Source organism: Alexandromys fortis, unplaced genomic scaffold (genome assembly GCF_014885135.2).
Source record: "Alexandromys fortis isolate MF-2015 unplaced genomic scaffold, M_Fortis_MF-2015_v1.1 scaffold_296, whole genome shotgun sequence".
In the NCBI taxonomy this organism is placed as follows: domain Eukaryota; kingdom Metazoa; phylum Chordata; class Mammalia; order Rodentia; family Cricetidae; genus Alexandromys; species Alexandromys fortis.
This window is the reverse complement of record NW_026068172.1, coordinates 967,763-984,988: the sequence shown is the minus strand read 5'-3', so window position 1 is coordinate 984,988 and position 17,226 is coordinate 967,763.

Sequence of the window (17,226 nt, the reverse complement as noted above, 5' to 3'; positions counted from 1 at the left end):
TGCAGTGAAATTACTTTAATGGCATCCCAAAAACAAAAACAAAAATGACTTTAATGGCTGGTGGTCAGCACCACATGAGGAACTGTTTTAAAGGGGCAGCACAGCATTGGGCAGGTGGAGAGCCTGCTCCAGTGCCAGTGAGGAATGGATTTACCAGCAAGACCACGGGCAAGCAGGCAAACAGCGAGGCCTCCTTCCTCCATGTCCTTTCTGTAGGCTACCAGCAAAAGACATGACCCACATTAAAGGTGGGTCTTCCTACCTCACATGATCTAATCAAGTAAAATCCCTCAGAGGTGTACCAAGCAGCTTGGGTTTTCGTTAATTCCAGACTCAGCCAAGTTAAAAGCTAGAAATAGCCATCACAGTCACACTAACCCTTCCCAAACATTTCCACCAAGGAGGAACCAAGCACTCAAACATATGAGCCTACGGGGCTATTCTCATCCAGACCACCCTGCCCCCTTATCTTCCGAGGGTGTTCCATTACAGCAACTGGACACGCAGTCAAGGAAAGGGCATTCCCAAGACTCTGCACCAGAGAGGAGAGTTCGCAAGGGCTGGTCAAGAGTGCAGAGGAGCGCCGGCAGCCTCGCAGGATTCTTGACTCCCTTTCCCCTGTGTCAGCCCCTCACGGTTCCATTGGTGGCTTCTTCTGCCTTCTGAGACCCCCCTGTTTGCTCCGTGGACCCTCTGATGCTACATGCTGGCCAAGAGAGACAGGCTTAGCCCTCACTGTCAGCCCAGGGCCGTCACAGATGTCAGGAGGTGCGTCCTCTCCTCCCCAGCTTAGCTTCATGTCTATTACGGAACACCTGGAGCATTTGGGGGTAGCATGGAGGAGGTCAGGGATATTCCATTTGACTCCTGAGATTTAAAGCTCAACCCCGGGAAGAAAAAAAAATCCCCTCTGAAGAGCCAGGGACCGTAGAACGGATCCTCTCTGTCCTTCAGCTTCCTCATCATATAAGGGGAGCAATTCGATACAACCCTAAGGAGCGAGCATAAGGGATTTGGAGTTGTGCCTGGTACATAATAAGAGCCTCAGTGGGTATCACAAGCCTCTCTTGGGAGCCCCGGCGGGTATCACAAGCCTCTCTGGGCACGGTTAGTTCATTTTTTTTTTTTACACTCAAAGGCAGGTGATCTAGTATGTGTGCTTGTTGCAGCAGCTCTGCCTGCCTTGGTGGCTCTGCATATATTTACAACACGGGTTGAAAATCAGTTTATTGCTATTATTATTTTTCATATGCTTATTATTCATTTTAGGAATGACCATTCAAATGTTTGGTATATACAATTGTTTTGCAATATAAAATATTCTGTACATTCATTCTCATATATTTATACATTATAAATACATAAGGCATTATAATTTGGTATATGTCATATAGGAATTAGAATAACAAAAAGCCTGTTACTAAAATTTCACAAAAATAAGAAGATAGTATATTAAAATAGTTATAATATTTATGAGAGTCATCACCTAAAATCATAGTTTGCTTATGTCTCATAACAATGTATTATAGATATTTTCTTTTATAAAATAGATCTTTTCATACAATATGTTCTGATTACAGTATCTCCTCCCCCAACTCCTCCCAGTTCCTCCCCACCTCCTCTTCCATCCAGATCTACTCTCTTTCTGTCTCGCACTAGAAAACAACTTCTAAGGGATAACATAAGATAAAATGTAATGTAATGTGAGAATAGGACAAAGCAAACAAGCGGCAGGGAAAGAGCCCGAGAGGGCAGCAGAGCAGGTGTAAACCCAGAGTATGCTCGTCTGCATGCTCAGGAATCCCATAAAACATCATCATGAGCAAACACTTGTGCAAAACCTGTAGGGTGACAAATAAATACAAATACAATAAAATGCAAGGAAAAAAAAAGAAAAAGAAAAAAGCCCTGACATGACATTAAGAGACACGGAACTCCTGCAGAAGTGTTGAGCTCTTACTTCAAAAACTAAGAGACCATGGATGCAAACCCAAACTTCTACACCCAGCCAAGCTAGTGTTCACTATCAATGGAGAAAACAAGACATTCCAGGATAAGAACAAATTTAAACAATACGTAGCCACAAATTCAGCCCTACAGAAAGTAATAGAAGGAAAATCGCAAACCAAAGAATCCAACATTGCCAACACTGCCTACAATAACTCAGGCATCTAGCGAACCTTCACCAGCACAACTCAAAGAAGGGACACACACACAAACTCTACTACCAAAAACAATAAGAATAACCGGAGTAAACAACCACTGGTCATTAATATCACTTAATATTAATGGTCTCAATTCACCTATAAAAAGGCACAGGCTAAGAGATTGGATACGAAAACAGGATCCAACATTCTGCTGTTTGCAAGAAACACATCTCAACCACAAAGACAGGCATCTACTCAGAGTAAAAGGTTGGGAAAAGGTCTTTCAAGCAAATGGTCCTAAGAAAAAAGCAGGTGTGGCCATACTAATTTCCAACAAAACGGACTTCAAACTAAAATCAATCAGAAGAGATCGAGAAGGACACTTTATACTCATAACAGGAACAATTCATCAGGATGACATCTCAATTCTGAATATCTATGCCCCTAATATAAAAGCACCCACTTATATAAAAGAAATATTACTAGAACTCAAGGCAGACATCAAACCACACACACTAATAGTAGGAGACTTCAACACACCTCTCTCTCCAATGGACAGGTCAATCAGACAGAAACCTAATAGAGAATTAAGAGAATTACTGGAGGTAATGAAACAAATGGACTTAACAGACATCTATAGAACACTCCACCCAAATAGGAAAGAATATACCTTCTTCTCTGCAGCTCATGGAACCTTCTCAAAAATTGACCATATACTCGGAAACAAAGGAAGCCTCCACAGATACAAAAGAATATCAGTGTCCACCTGTGTCTTATCAGATCACCACGGATTAAAGTTAGAAGGCAACAACAATGCTGCCCCCAGAAAGCCGACAAACTCATGGAAACTGAACAATCAACTACTGAACCACACCTGGGTGAAGGAAGAAATTAAGAAGGAAATTAAAGTCTTCCTTGAATTTAATGAAAATAAAGAGACAACATACTCAAACCTATGGGACACGATGAAAGCAGTGCTAAGAGGAAAGTTCATAGCACTAAGTGCCCACTTAAAGAAAACGGAGAAAGCATACATTGGGGACTTAACAGCACACCTGAAAGCTTTAGAAAAAAAAGAAGCAGATGTGCCCAGAAGGAGTAGAAGACTGGAAATAATCAAACTGAGGGCAGAAATCAACAAAATAGAAACACAGAAAACAGTCCAAAGAATCAATGAAACAAAAAGTTGGTTCTTGGAGAAAATCAACAAGATAGACAAACCCCTATCCAAACTAATTAAACAACAGAGGGAGAACACGCAAATAAATAAGATCAGAAATGAAAAGGGGGACATAACCACAGACACAGAGGAAATTCAGAGAATCATTAGATCTTACTACAGGAGCCTGTATGCCACAAAACTGGAAAATACAAAAGAAATGGACATCTTTTTAGATAAGTACCATATACCAAAGCTAAACCAAGACCAGGTGAAAGATCTAAATAGACCTGTTAGTCGCGAAGAACTTGAAGCAGTTATCAAAAATCTGCCCTCTAAAAAAAGCCCAGGACCAGATGGTTTCAATGCAGAATTCTACCAGAACTTCCAAGAAGAGCTAATACCTATTCTCCTTAATGTATTTCACAGTATAGAAACAGAAAAGTCATTGCCAAATTCCTTTTATGAAGCTACAGTTACCCTGATACCAAAACCACACAAAGACCCAACCAAGAAAGAGAACTACAGGCCTATCTCACTCATGAATATCGACGCAAAAATTCTTAATAAAATACTGGCAAACCGAATTCAAGAACACATTAGAAAAATTATCCATTATGATCAAGTAGGCTTCATCCCAGAGATGCAGGGCTGGTTCAACATACGCAAATCTATCAATGTAATCCACCATATAAATAAAATGAAAGAAAAAAACCATATGATCATTTCATTAGATGCTGAAAAAGCATTCGACAAAATCCAACACCCCTTTATGATAAAGGTATTGGAGAGACTAGGGATACAAGGGTCATACCTAAATATAATAAAAGCTATTTACAGCAAACCGACAGCTAACATTAAATTAAACGGAGAAAAACTCAAAGCCATCCCACTAAAATCAGGAACAAGACAAGGATGTCCACTCTCTCCATACCTCTTCAATATAGTGCTTGAAGTTCTAGCAATAGCAATAAGACAACATAAGGGGATCAAAGGGATTCGTATTGGAAAGGAAGAAGTTAAGCTTTCGTTATTTGCAGATGATATGATAGTATACATAAGCGACCCCAAAAACTCTACCAAAGAACTCCTACAGCTGATAAACACCTTCAGTAATGTGGCAGGATACAAGATCAACTCGAAAAAATCAGTTGCCTTCCTATACAGTAAGGATAAGGAAACAGAGAGGGAAATCAGAGAAGCATCACCTTTCATGATAGCCACAAAGAGCATAAAATATCTTGGGGTAACCCTGACCAAGGAAGTGAAAGATCTATATGACAAGAACTTTAAGACTTTGAAGAACGAAATAGAAGAAGACACCAGAAAATGGAAGGATCTCCCTTGCTCTTGGATTGGGAGGATCAACATAGTAAAAATGGCAATTCTTCCAAAAGCAATATATAGATTCAATGCAATCCCCATCAAAATCCCATCAAAATTCTTCACAGATCTGGAGAAGACAATAATCAACTTTATATGGAAAAATAAAAAACCCAGGATAGCCAAAACAATCTTATACAATAAAGGAACGTCTGGAGGCATTACCATCCCTGACTTCAAACTCTATTACAGAGCTACAGTATTAAAAACAGCTTGGTATTGGCATAAAAACAGAGAAGTCGACCAATGGAACCGTATAGAAGACCCTGACTTTAATCCACAAACCTATGAGCACCTGATTTTCGATAAAGGAGCTAAAACTATACAATGGAAAAAAGAGAGCATCTTCAACAAATTGTGCTGGCAAAACTGGATTTCAATCTGTACAAAAATGAAAATAGATCCATGTCTGTCACCATGCACAAAACTCAAGTCCAAGTGGATTAAAGACCTCAATATCAGTCTGAACACACTGAACCTGATAGGAGAGAAAGTGGGAACTACACTACAACAAGTGGGCACAGGAGACCGCTTCCTACGTATAACATCAGCAGCACAGACAGTAAGGGCCTCATTGAATAAATGGGACCTCATGAGACTGAGAAGCTTCTGTAAAGCAAAGGACACTGTCGCTAAGACAGAAAGGCAACCCACTGACTGGGAGAAGATCTTCACCAACCCCGCAACTGACAAAGGTCTGATCTCCAAAATATATAAAGAACTTAAGAAACTAGACTGTAAAAGGCTAATCAACCCAATTATAAAATGGGGCACTGAGCTGAACAGAGATCTCTCAACAGAAGAAGTTCAAATGGCCAAAAGACACCTAAGGTCATGCTCAACTTCCTTAGCGATCAGGGAAATGCAAATCAAGACAACTTTAAGATACCATCTTACACCTGTCAGAATGGCTAAAATCAAAAACACCAATGATAGCCTATGCTGGAGAGGTTGTGGAGAAAGGGGTACACTTATCCATTGCTGGTGGGAATGCAAACTTGTACAACCACTCTGGAAAGCAGTGTGGCGGTTTCTCAGAAAATTTGGGATCAACCTACCCATGGACCCAGCAATACCACTCTTGGGAATATACCCAAGAGAGGCCTTATCATGCAACAAAAATATATGCTCTACTATGTTCATAGCAGCATTGTTTGTAATAGCCAGAACCTGGAAACAACCTAGATGCCCCTCAATTGAAGAATGGATGAAGAAAGTATGGAATATATACATATTAGAGTACTACTCAGCAGTAAAAAACAAGGACTTCTTGAAGTTTGCAGGCAAATGGATGGAAATAGAAAACACTATCCTGAGTGAGGTAAGCCAGACCCAAAAAGAGGAACATGGGATGTACTCACTCATATTTGGTTTCTAGCCATAAATAAAGGACATTGAGCCTATAATTCGTGATCTTAGAGAAGCTAAATAAGAAGGTGAACCCAAAGAAAAACATATAGGCATCCTCCTGAACCTTCATCAGGCGATGAAAGGAGACAGAGACAGAGACCCACAATTGGAGCACCGGACTGAAATCTCAAGGTCCAAACCAGGAGCACCAGGAGAGAGAGCACGAGCAAGGAACTCAGGGCCGCGAGGGGTGCACCCACACACTGAGACAATGGGGATGTTCTATCGGGAACTGACCAAGGCCAGCTGGCCTGGGTCTGAAAAGGCCTGGGTTAAAACCGATCTCGCTGAACATAGTGGACAATGAGGACTACTGAGACCTCAAGAACAATGGCAATCGGTTTTTGATCCTACTGCACGTATTGGCTTTGTGAGAGCCTAGGCAGTTTGGATGCTCACCTTACTAGACCTGGATGGAGGTGGGTGGTCCTTGGACTTCCTACAGGGCAGGGAACCCTGATTGCTCTTTGGGCTGATGAGGGAGGGGAACTTGATTGGGGGAGGGGAGGGAAAGGGGAGGCGGCTGGGGGGAAGAGACAGAAATCTTAAAGAAAGAAAGAAAGAAAGAAAGAAAGAAAGAAAGAAAGAAAGAAAGAAAGAAAGAAAAGAAAAGAAAAGTGGATGGGGAGATGGCTCAATTGTGGAGAGTGTGTACTGCTATTGGAGAGGACCCAAGTTCAGTTCTTAGTACCACCTTGTTCATAACCATCTATAAGCCCAGCCCCGAGGAGAGACCCAATGCTGCCTTCTGGAAACTGTGGACACCCTCACTCATGGGTGTGTACGCACGCACACACAAAGATGTGCAGACTCTGATTCTCTGCCCCTTAGCCTGGGTAGCAATCAACCCTCAAATACCATGTCACATTCTCCCCTCAAGAGCAACCTTCTCCTTGACAACCGCTTCTATGCTTTTCCTTCCAGTTTCACTACTTAAGCATACATCGCAAAACACGAGTGTTTTGCCTAGTTGTTTCACTCAATGTAAATGGAATCTTAGAGTATTTACTCTTTTCAGTCTGGCTTTTCCCCAAACATTTACCAGCACATTATTCCAGATGATTAAATTTTATTGTTGAGGTGCATGCGTTCCCTGCTCCAGGACCGTCATGAATAATGCAGCGGCACGTTCCTCATGCGAATCTCTTCGCACACGCGTGCACCCGTTTCTCGAGTACTAAGATGTTCTGTTTTCACTGTGGATTTAGGATCAGCTAGAAGTTGTCAAGACAGCTCTCTGAAGATCTCTTTCAGGGGCTTTCCAGATAGGGTAAACTGAGGAAGAGAGTGAGTATCACCATCCCAGAGGATGATGGTGGCCTGGACAGAATGAAAGAAAGGGAAAAGAAAACTGTGGCTGTGTCAAGAGCTGGCATTCCCTTTGTCCTGCTTCCTGTGTGCCATGACGGACTGACCCCTCAGAAGCCGTATGTCTCTGTCCCCTAAGCTGTCTGTCCTAGTACTCTGTCACAGCGATGATAAAGTTGCTGACACAGGTATGGACCTAGGGACAGAATTGGGGGACTTTAGGACATGTATTTTATAAAGGACGTGGACTATTCCTTTTCCAGAGAAGCAGTTTTGCATTTGCACCAGCAGTACCTGAGGAGAGCTTCAGTTGGTGCTAACACTCAGCACTTGTGTTAGCCAGCTTTCAATGTTTTCCATTCTTGTGAACATGGTGGTAACTTGCCTGGATTTATAAGTAAATGTGCATTTATTACTCATTGGGATAAAAAAATAAAATAAAACTTGTCTAAGAGAAGTTTGAAAAAAAAAAAAAAAAGAAGTGTTGAGCTCTTCTGTTGGCCAGCGGGGGCTGGTCACGCAGCCTGCCCTTTACAGTACTTTGTTTCTCCAGTGAGACGCCTTCGGAGAGTACAAAGTCTTCATTTGCCAATGTCAGCGTCTGGATTAGGCCGGGGGCCAAGTCCGCTTCTCCTTCGGCTCTAGGATGCCCTCTGGCGCAGACCCGAGCAGGCCGTGCGTGCTTGCGTGCTGCCTCATCTCCGTGAGTCCCTATGTACAGCTGCTGTGCTAGATGATGGGCCTTATTTCCTTGGTGTCCTCCATGCCTTCTGGATCCTCTTCTTTTTTTTGGTTTTTCAAGACCGTGCTTCTCTGTGTAACTTTGGAGCCTATGCTGGAACTCACTCAGTAGACCAGGGTGGCCTTGAACTCAGACATCCGCCTGGCTCTGCCTTCCCACGCTGGGATTAAAGGCGTGTGCCACCACCGGCACCCCTTCTGGATCTTACATTCTTCCTCCCTTCTCTTCTTCAGGGTTCCCTGAGCTCTGAGGGGAGGGATTTGGTGGAGACATCCCACTTAGGGCTGAGAGTGCCAAGGTCTCTGATTCTCTGCATACCGTCTGGCTCTGAATCTCTGTATTTGTTCCCATCTGTCTCAGGAGAAAGCTTCTCTGAGGGCACCTGAGGAAGGCACTGGTCTATGAGAGAGGCAGAATCCCTTCACTGCTATGTTCCTCTTGTAGAGCAGGAGTATTTGGTTTTACCCAAGGTCCCCAAGGGTCCTATAGTCTCTGGTCCTTGCTCACTCAAGCAGTGTTGGACTTGGGTTACATCTTGTGGTGTGGGCCTTACATCAAATCAAATGTTAGGTGGTTACTCCCTCAAGCGTTGTGCCACCATTGTCCTAGCATATCTTGCAGGCAGGACACCATTGTAGATGACTGGGTCAGTGTTTATATTTCTCCTTTGGTCACTTTCAGAGTACCTTCTAGTACCAAGAACACTAGACAGTAGGGATGAGGGCCCTGGAAAGGCACCAGTTTGACTTCATATTCAATGAGTTGTGTAGGTATTATTTTCAGCAATAGGGCCTTGCCACCAATTTGGCCTTGCCATCAATTTGCTATCATCATCATTATTGTTGTTATTATTATTTTGTATATATGTAAATGTATGCACTCTCTCTCTCTCTCTCTCTCTCTCTCTCTCTGTGTGTGTGTGTGTGTGTGTGTGTGTATGACCACATATGTACAGTGCCTAAAGAGGCCAGAAGAATGTGTCAGATTCCCTTGAGCTGGAGTTACAGATGGTTGTGAGCTGCGGTGGGTGTTGGGAGCCAAACTTAGGTCTTCCGGAAGAGTAGTAAGTGCTCCTAACCACTGAGCCACTTCTCCAGATCCCTGCCAACCTTTTATTGTTTCTGGGTTTTGTTTTTGTTTTTTGTTTTGTGTTTTTGGTTTTTTGTTTGTTTGTTTGTTTGTTTGTTTTTGAGAAAGGGTTTCTCTGTGTATGTTTGGTTGTCCGGAACTCACTTTGTAGACCAGGCCGGCCTACAACTCACAGAGATCCACCTGCTTCTGCCTCTCCAGTTATAGGATTAAAAGCTAGCGCCACCACTCCCCACCCAACCTTGTTTTATAAGGTGTATTTCTTCCTGAACTTGGACCTTACCATTACTGCAGGTTTCCCGGCCAGCGTGTAATCAGCATGGCAGAAATGACTATATTCTAAAGAGACTCTTTGGTTATGACTGTTAGAAATGGCCACCAAGAAACTGAAATTTCCCAGGACCTCATGCTGGTATGAGGACAGCCTGGGCAGCCAGAGGGGGTGTTCTCTCCTGGAGCAATTTCCAACCTTCCAAAGGTTGGCCGTGGTGGCTGGAACCTCACCTTGTCCAGGATGGCTCAGATGCACACAGAAATGCCCCCTCTCTACAGTTTAACTTCATTCCAGAACCCTGAAGGTGGATTTGGGGGAGTTGCTGGGTCTCTTTGCTCCTCTTCCCAAAGTGACCACATTGACCAAATCTCCTTTTTCTGCTTTTTATTGTTAATTTGACTTTTCCAGTTGGCTTATAGAGGATGGTGACTGAGCCTGGCTTCTTGGGACAAAAGCCGTGGCCCCAAGTTCTACATTAAGTGAGCCCCAGAGATCTGTTTGCTTCTCCTGCCCAGGGCTGGGATGACAAGCCACCGCTCCGGCTTGTTTCCTGTGGGTTCCGGGAATCTCACAGTCTCATCACTGACTGAACTCTCTCCTCAGACCACTTCCTTCCTGACAGCCTCATGGTTGTCTTGCCTCGGGGCCTTGGCATTTGCTGCCCCACACACACACACACAGCATGTTGTACTTGTAGCTCTTTGAGACAGGGTCTCAGAAGCCCTGACCTCTGTCTCTACCTCCCAATGGCTGGGAAGACAAGTATGCTTCCCTAAGCCCCATTTATGAAGTGTTGGGGATTGAACCCAGAGCTTGCTTTCTTTCTTTTTTCTTTTTTTTTTTTTTTTGTTTTGTTTTTCGTTTTTCGAGACTGGGTTTCTCTGTAGCTTTGGAGCCTGTCCTGGAACTAGACCAGACTGGCCCCAAAGATCCGTCTGCTTCTGTCTCCCGAGTTCTGGATTAAAGGCGTGCACCACCACTGCCCGACTCAACCCAGAGCTTTCTGCATGCTAGGTGAGCACTCTACCATCCGAGCTACAAGCACCCTATTAACTGAGCCCCAGCCCCAGTCACTAACATCCATTCTGGGTGTTGCATTTTGGTGCTCAGCGGATTTACCTCTTCTAATCAAGATGCAAGCTCCATGAGAAACTTCCCTGTCTCCTTCATCCTGTTCTGTTCCCAGTTGTGGCCAGATCTACAGTAATGTTCAGGCCTTATGGTCATCAGTACTCAATCCCTGCTGCAGGGTCCTCTACCCACAAGGAATTGCTGTTTGGCAGTCTGCTCAGCCCCTGGTACTGACTGGGCTATTCTCAGCCTTGGATAGAGAACCTGCATTTTACAGTGAGCAGTCAATGGCGAGATGGACAACTCGTCAAAGTGAGGCTGAGAATGAATGCTCCCCCTAGACAGGATGTCTGCATTAGCCTCCCCCCTTGTCCCAGTACTGAGGCTGAGAATGAGTGCTCCCCCTACAGAGGACGTCTGCACTAAGCCTCCCCCTTCACTCCAGTGCTGAGGCTGAGAATGAGTGCTCCCTCTAGACAGGATGCCTGCACTAAGCCTCCCCCCTCACCCCAGTGCTGAGGCTGAGAATGAGTGCTCCCCTAGACAGGATGTTGGCACTAAACCTCCCCCTTGCCCAAGTCTCAGGGCACGTCTCAGAAGGCGTAAGAACCAGAGGGTGGAGAGGAAAATTGTGAAATGCCAGCTTCTGGACAGGATTTGGCCGTCAAGCTTATGTTGTTGCCTGTACATGATCAAGCCAGTCAAAACCCCCGCAGACATGGGGGGGGGTCTCCAGGCCCCGCCCCTCATTGAGGAGCTGCTGGCACTGGATAGTTACTGGGGAGGGACAATTGCTCTTTTGTGAGGATGCGGTCACTGGCAGATTTCCCACGATCTAGTGGATATCCACATAGCCATGCATTATGAGCAGCACTAACTGTACTTGGGTAAGTAGGCAAGGGAGGTGTTCCAGGAATGGGGGCGGGGGGATGGGGAGGAGGAGCAGTAGATGCGTCATTTCATTGTGTACATGTGTGAAATTCTCAAAAACAAAGGAAATATTTAAAAAGTGTTGTAACTCTGCTGTTAGGGAAACCGAGACGTGTTGGGAGAACGAAACCACTCACCAGGGACTGACAGGGTGTCAGTCTCCACAGCTTCAGGGAAAACACATTAACGTGCGATTCTAACAATGACCACTAGAGGGCCAATGTGCTGTCCCGTTCCTCCTAGGGAATCCAACCCGGGATTTTCAGTATCTATATTCTATAGTATCTGAAATACTCTATAGTATATGAACACACTTTGTTTATGATTTTCCTTGAATACATCATTTAATTTATTTATCTGTGTGTGTGTGCGTGCATGGCATGGGTTGAGTGTGGGGTTTTGAGAACAACTTGCAGGAGTTGGCTCTCTTCTTTCACCACGTGGGTCCTGGGGATAGAACTTAGGTCATCAGGCTTAGCAGCAAAAAAAAAAAAAAAAAAATCCCTTGAGCCATCTTTTGGGCCCCACCTTGTTTTTTGAGCCTGTATCTGTCCCTAGGACCTGGGGCTCACTGATTAGTTTGGCCTGACGGCAAGCCTCGAGGTTCATTCAGTATCTGTCTCTCCAGCAGTGGGATTCTAAGTGTGCACCACCATGCCAGCTTTTATATGGGTTCTGAAGATCAAGGTCAGGGCCCCATGTTTGGTGGGCAAGCACTTTAGGCAGTGCCGCCTCCCCAGTCCCAATTTTCTTTTCTTTCCATCTCTTGGTATTGGAGTGGAAACAGCAGAGAATAGTGAGGGAATGTTGGGGTGTCAGAAAGGACCCGTGCTAGCCCTATCGGATTGTTAGGTTTGTGTGGCATAGGCACATGCACTTGCCTGGTGTATGCATGGAGGACAGAAAAGAGCCTCCGTGCCCTTTATCACTCTCTGGTTTAGTCTCATTGAATCTGGACCTCATATTTTTGGGACTAAATTGGGAGCCAGCAAGCCGCAGCAATCCTCTTGTCTCTGCCCAGTGGGGCATGCTGGCTGGTTACAGGTCCTGAGGCTTGTGTTGCAAGTGTTCTTAGCCACCAGCCTACCCTTCAGCCCTCTGTTTGGCTTATATGAGTTTCCAGCCTCCTGTCTATCATATATAACACAGGTCCTATCTCAGACACTGTTGTTTTTTACTCCCTAAATACAAGCATGATATCATGTATGTCTTTGATACCTTGGAAGAACGACTCACAGAATGCAGTGGTAAATATGCATCCCTGCCAGGCACACACCTTTAATCCCAGCACTTGGGCAGAGGCAGGTGGATTTCTATGAGTTCGAAGCCAGTCTGGTCTACAAGAGCTAGTTCCAGGACAGCTAGTATTGTTACACAGAGAAACCATCTCTCTCTCTCTCTCTCTCTCTCTCTCTCTCTCTCTCTCTCTCTCTCTCTCTCTCTCTCTCCATGCCATGTGGAGGTCAGATGACAGCTTGTGGGAGCTGGTTCTCTCCTCCCACCATGTGGGTCCCCAGGATCTAGGCCACCAGACTTGTGGGCAAGCACCTTTACCCACTGTCTTAGTGTTCTATTGCTGTGAAGACACCTCCCGCCCCTGCTCATACAATCTTCCCCCCTCTCTTCAGCAGGACTCCTGGAGCTCAGTTCAGTGCTTAGCTGTGGATCTCGGCATCTGCTTCCATCAGTCACTGGATAAAGGCTTTCTGATGACAGTTAGGGTTTTCACCAATCAGATTACAAAATGCCAGTTCAGGCACCCCGTCTGCTGTTGTTAGGAGTCTTAGCTGGGGTCATCCTTGTGGATTCCTAGGAGTTTCCCTGGCACCAGGTTTCTCCCTAACCCCAAAACTAATCCCCCATGAAGTTATCCCATTATTCTTCCCCTTAGTCCCACCCCTAACCTGTCCAACACAATTCCTTTCCTATCTTTCACCCCTTATCCCCAGTTTACCCTGGACATCTCATCTATCTTCCCATATCAGGGAAATCCATGCATCCCTCTTTGGGTCCTCCTGTTACCTAGCTTCTCTGGGTCTGTGAATTGTAGCATGGTTATTCTTTACTTTACAGCTAATATTCTCTTATGAGTAAGTACCTACCATGTTTGTCTTTCCGGGTTACCTCACTAGGTACGATTTTTTTCTAGTTCCATCCATTGGCCTGCAAGTTTCATTATGTCACTGTTTTTTACAGCTGAGTAATAGTTAATTGTGTAAATGTACCACTTTTTTTTCCATTGAGTTAAGGGGCATACAGGTTGTTTCCAGGTTCTGGCTATTATGCATAACACTGCTAAGAACATAGTTTAGCAAGTGTCCATGTGGTGTGTTTGAGCATCCTTTGGGTATATGCCCAAGATTGGTATACCTGGTCTTGAGGTAGACTGATTCCCAGTTTTCTGAGAAACCACCATACTGATTTCCAAAGTGGCTGTACAAGTTTTCACTCCCACCAGCAGTGGAGGAGTGTTCCCCTTACTCCACACCCTCTACAACACAGGCTGTCATTAGTGTTTTTGATCTTAGTCATTCTGACAGGTATAAGATGGTATCTCAGAGATGTTTTGATTTGCATTTCCCTGATTGTGGGAAGTCCTTCTGTATATATGTTACTTTTATTGGTTAATGAATAAAGCTTCTTTGGGACTATATCAGAATACAATATAGCCAGACGGGAAGTTTGATATAGAGAGAGATTAGGCAGAGTCAGAGAGATGCCATGTAGCCACTGGAGGAGAAAGACGCCCATCCACTGGTACTGGTAAACCACAAGCCTTGTGGTAATACACAGAATAATAGAAATGGGTTAATTTAAGATCTAAGAGCTAGCTAGAAATATACTTAAGCTATTGGCCAACCAGTATTGTAATTAATATAGTTTCTGTGTGATTATTTCAGGTCTGATAAGCTGGGAATGAACGAGCAGTCTCTGTCAACAGATCAGTGCCTGCTTCCTTCAGCAGCTAAGTGTAGTCTCTCTGACTCCGCCTACTCTCTCTATATATCAGATTTCCCACCTGGCTGTATTGTGCCCTGTTGTAGGCCCAAAGCAGCTTTATTTATTAATCAATAAAAGCAACATAATACAGTTTCTGTGTGATTATTTGGGGTCTGGGAGGCCAGGAACAAATGAGCAGTCTCTGCCTACAGAACAGTGCCCAACAAATGTTTGGGGCTGATGCTCACCACTCACTTCAGGTCCAGTTGCTTATGTGCCCACTCAGGGTCAGGAGGAAAGTAGCTGAGACCATGGTGCGGCTCAGTGCCCCTGGGCAGGTGGTGGGATTGTGTCTACTAGGAATGCATAGGCAGGAGAGCGTTGGATTCCTGCCACCTTACACAGAGATATTTCCAGGCCGCACAGTTTGCTGCATGGCAGATAAAAAGGGTTTATATGTTACACTGTGCTACCCAGAGTTGAGGTAGTGAGGATGGCTCCCACCTGGCATTCCCAGAGCTGGCAGTGAATTACCTACACCATGTTAAAAAGGCCACGAGAGGCAGAGGCAGTATCCAGGGCTGTAGCGACCACATTGCTTACGAATTTAAAATGCTCTTTGTCAGAAAAGAATTTCAGATACACAATAGGACAGATTCAGACATAAAAGACCTCTAAATGAGATCCCGTGTGTTTAAAAAATGTACATAGACGTGGGAGAGAGATGAAAAAGAGGATAAAGAATCATAAAAAGAAGTAGATTGTCAGGGTCCGGGACCAGCACGGATCATAAATTATTTCTCGGACCAGAGGAGAGGTATGGGAAAGACGACAGAACTCACGTAACTCTATTGGGAAGGAGTTTTCAGGGATTCCGCCATGAAATCCTGAGTTCACATCCTGAAAATTTACCCCCATTTATTCTCCAAACAGCATTTATAACAAAACGTAACCTGAGAGGGAAATTCATTGGCATTCTGTTTCCAAGGTAGCCGGGAGAATGACTGGTCATATCCACACCTTTGTATGCCCATTTTGTCACTACTTCCTATGTGTCTTCCTGCTCTGTATGCCTGCTCTGTCACGTAGACTGAAGAACACCTCTTTCCCAGGAGACCTCCCAAAATTAGAAAGAAGGAGCAGGCGACATTAACATATCCTGACCTTTGTTTAGGCTGGCATCAGTTTGTCTGGAAAGGCTTGGTGACCACCTTCTGTGTGGCAGGGGCAAACTGTGGCCTGAAATTCTGGCCACCATACAATGTAGAAATATGGGGCTATATAATATGGCCCTACAGTAGATAGTTTTAAAAAATAAAACAAAGTCTTTAAAGAGACCGAGTACAGACAGTCATAAATTAAAGGAGCAAAGAAAATAAGCCACATAAAGACAGAAAATACACAGAGAGTCTGGATTATGTATACTATTTTTTTCTTTGAATTTTTTTGACTGTGAATGAGCTCAGTACAGAGAGACATTTCATTGTATGGGCTGCTAAGCTAAACCTATATATATGTGTGTGTGTGTGTGTGTGTGTGTGTGTGTGTGTGTGTGTGTGTGTGTGTGTTGTGTGTGTGTATATAAAAGGTCTCTTGACTTCAAAATTTGGGTCTAAAGATATGTTGCTTTAGAAAAGCAACTCTTATACAAGAAAGCATTAATTGGGGGCTTGCTTACAGTCTCAGAGGTTTAGTCCATTATCATCCTGGTCCGGAGCACAGTGGCAAACATGGCGTTGGAGTAGCAGTTGAGAGCTACATGCTGATCCACAGGTAGAGAGACGGAGATGGGGGGTGGGGCTGGGCCTGACTTGGCCTTTTGAAACCTCAAAGCCCACCTCCAATGACACACATCTTCCTCCAGCAAGGCCACACCTCCTAATCTTTAAATGCTTTCAACCAGTTCTACTCCCTCATGACCAAGCATTCAAGTATGAGCCTATGGGGCCATTCTGATTCAAACCACCCTGTGCTGGCTAGTTTTATTTCAACTCAATACAAGCTAAAGTCACCTGGGAGGAGGGGAAATGCCTCCATAAGATCAGGCTGTACCAAACTCCAGAAATCCAGTCAAAGAGAGGGAGGAAGAAATACATGAACAAGGGAGGTCAAGATCATGATGGAGAAATCTACAGAGGCAGCAGAACCAAGCTCGTGGAAACTCATGAGCTCTGAACAGATAGCTGTGGAGCCTCCAAGGGTCTGAATCAGGCCCTCCTTATGCAGGAGTCAGTTGTGAAGCTTGGGCTACCTGAGGGCCTCTGGCAGTAGAACCAGGATCTATCCCTGGTGCAGGAGTTACCTTGTTAGAGCCTATTCCCTTTGAGGGGATGCCACACTCAGCCTTAATACAGAAGAGAGGGGCTTGATCCTGCCCTAAATTAATAAGGCCAAACTGTGTTGACTCCCCATGGGAGCCCTTACCTGTTGGAAGGAGTGGATGGGGGGGTGGGCTGGGAGGGAGGCAAGGGGGGGGCAGAGAGGGAGTAGGAGGGAGAACCTTGGTTGGAATGTAAAATGAGTTAAAAAATAAATAAATGTTTTTTAAAAAGATCAGGCTGTAAGCAAGTCTGTAGAGTATTTTCTTAGCTAGTAGATAGGGGAGGGCCCAGCCCACTGTGGGTGGTTCCTTCCCTGGGCTGGTGGTTCTGGGTTCTGTAAGGCAGGCAGAGCAAGCCAAGCAGAGCAAGCTGGTTAGCTGCACTCCTCCATGGCCTCTGCATCAGCTCCTGCCTCCAGGTTCCTGCCCTGTAAGAGTTTCTGTCTTGACCTC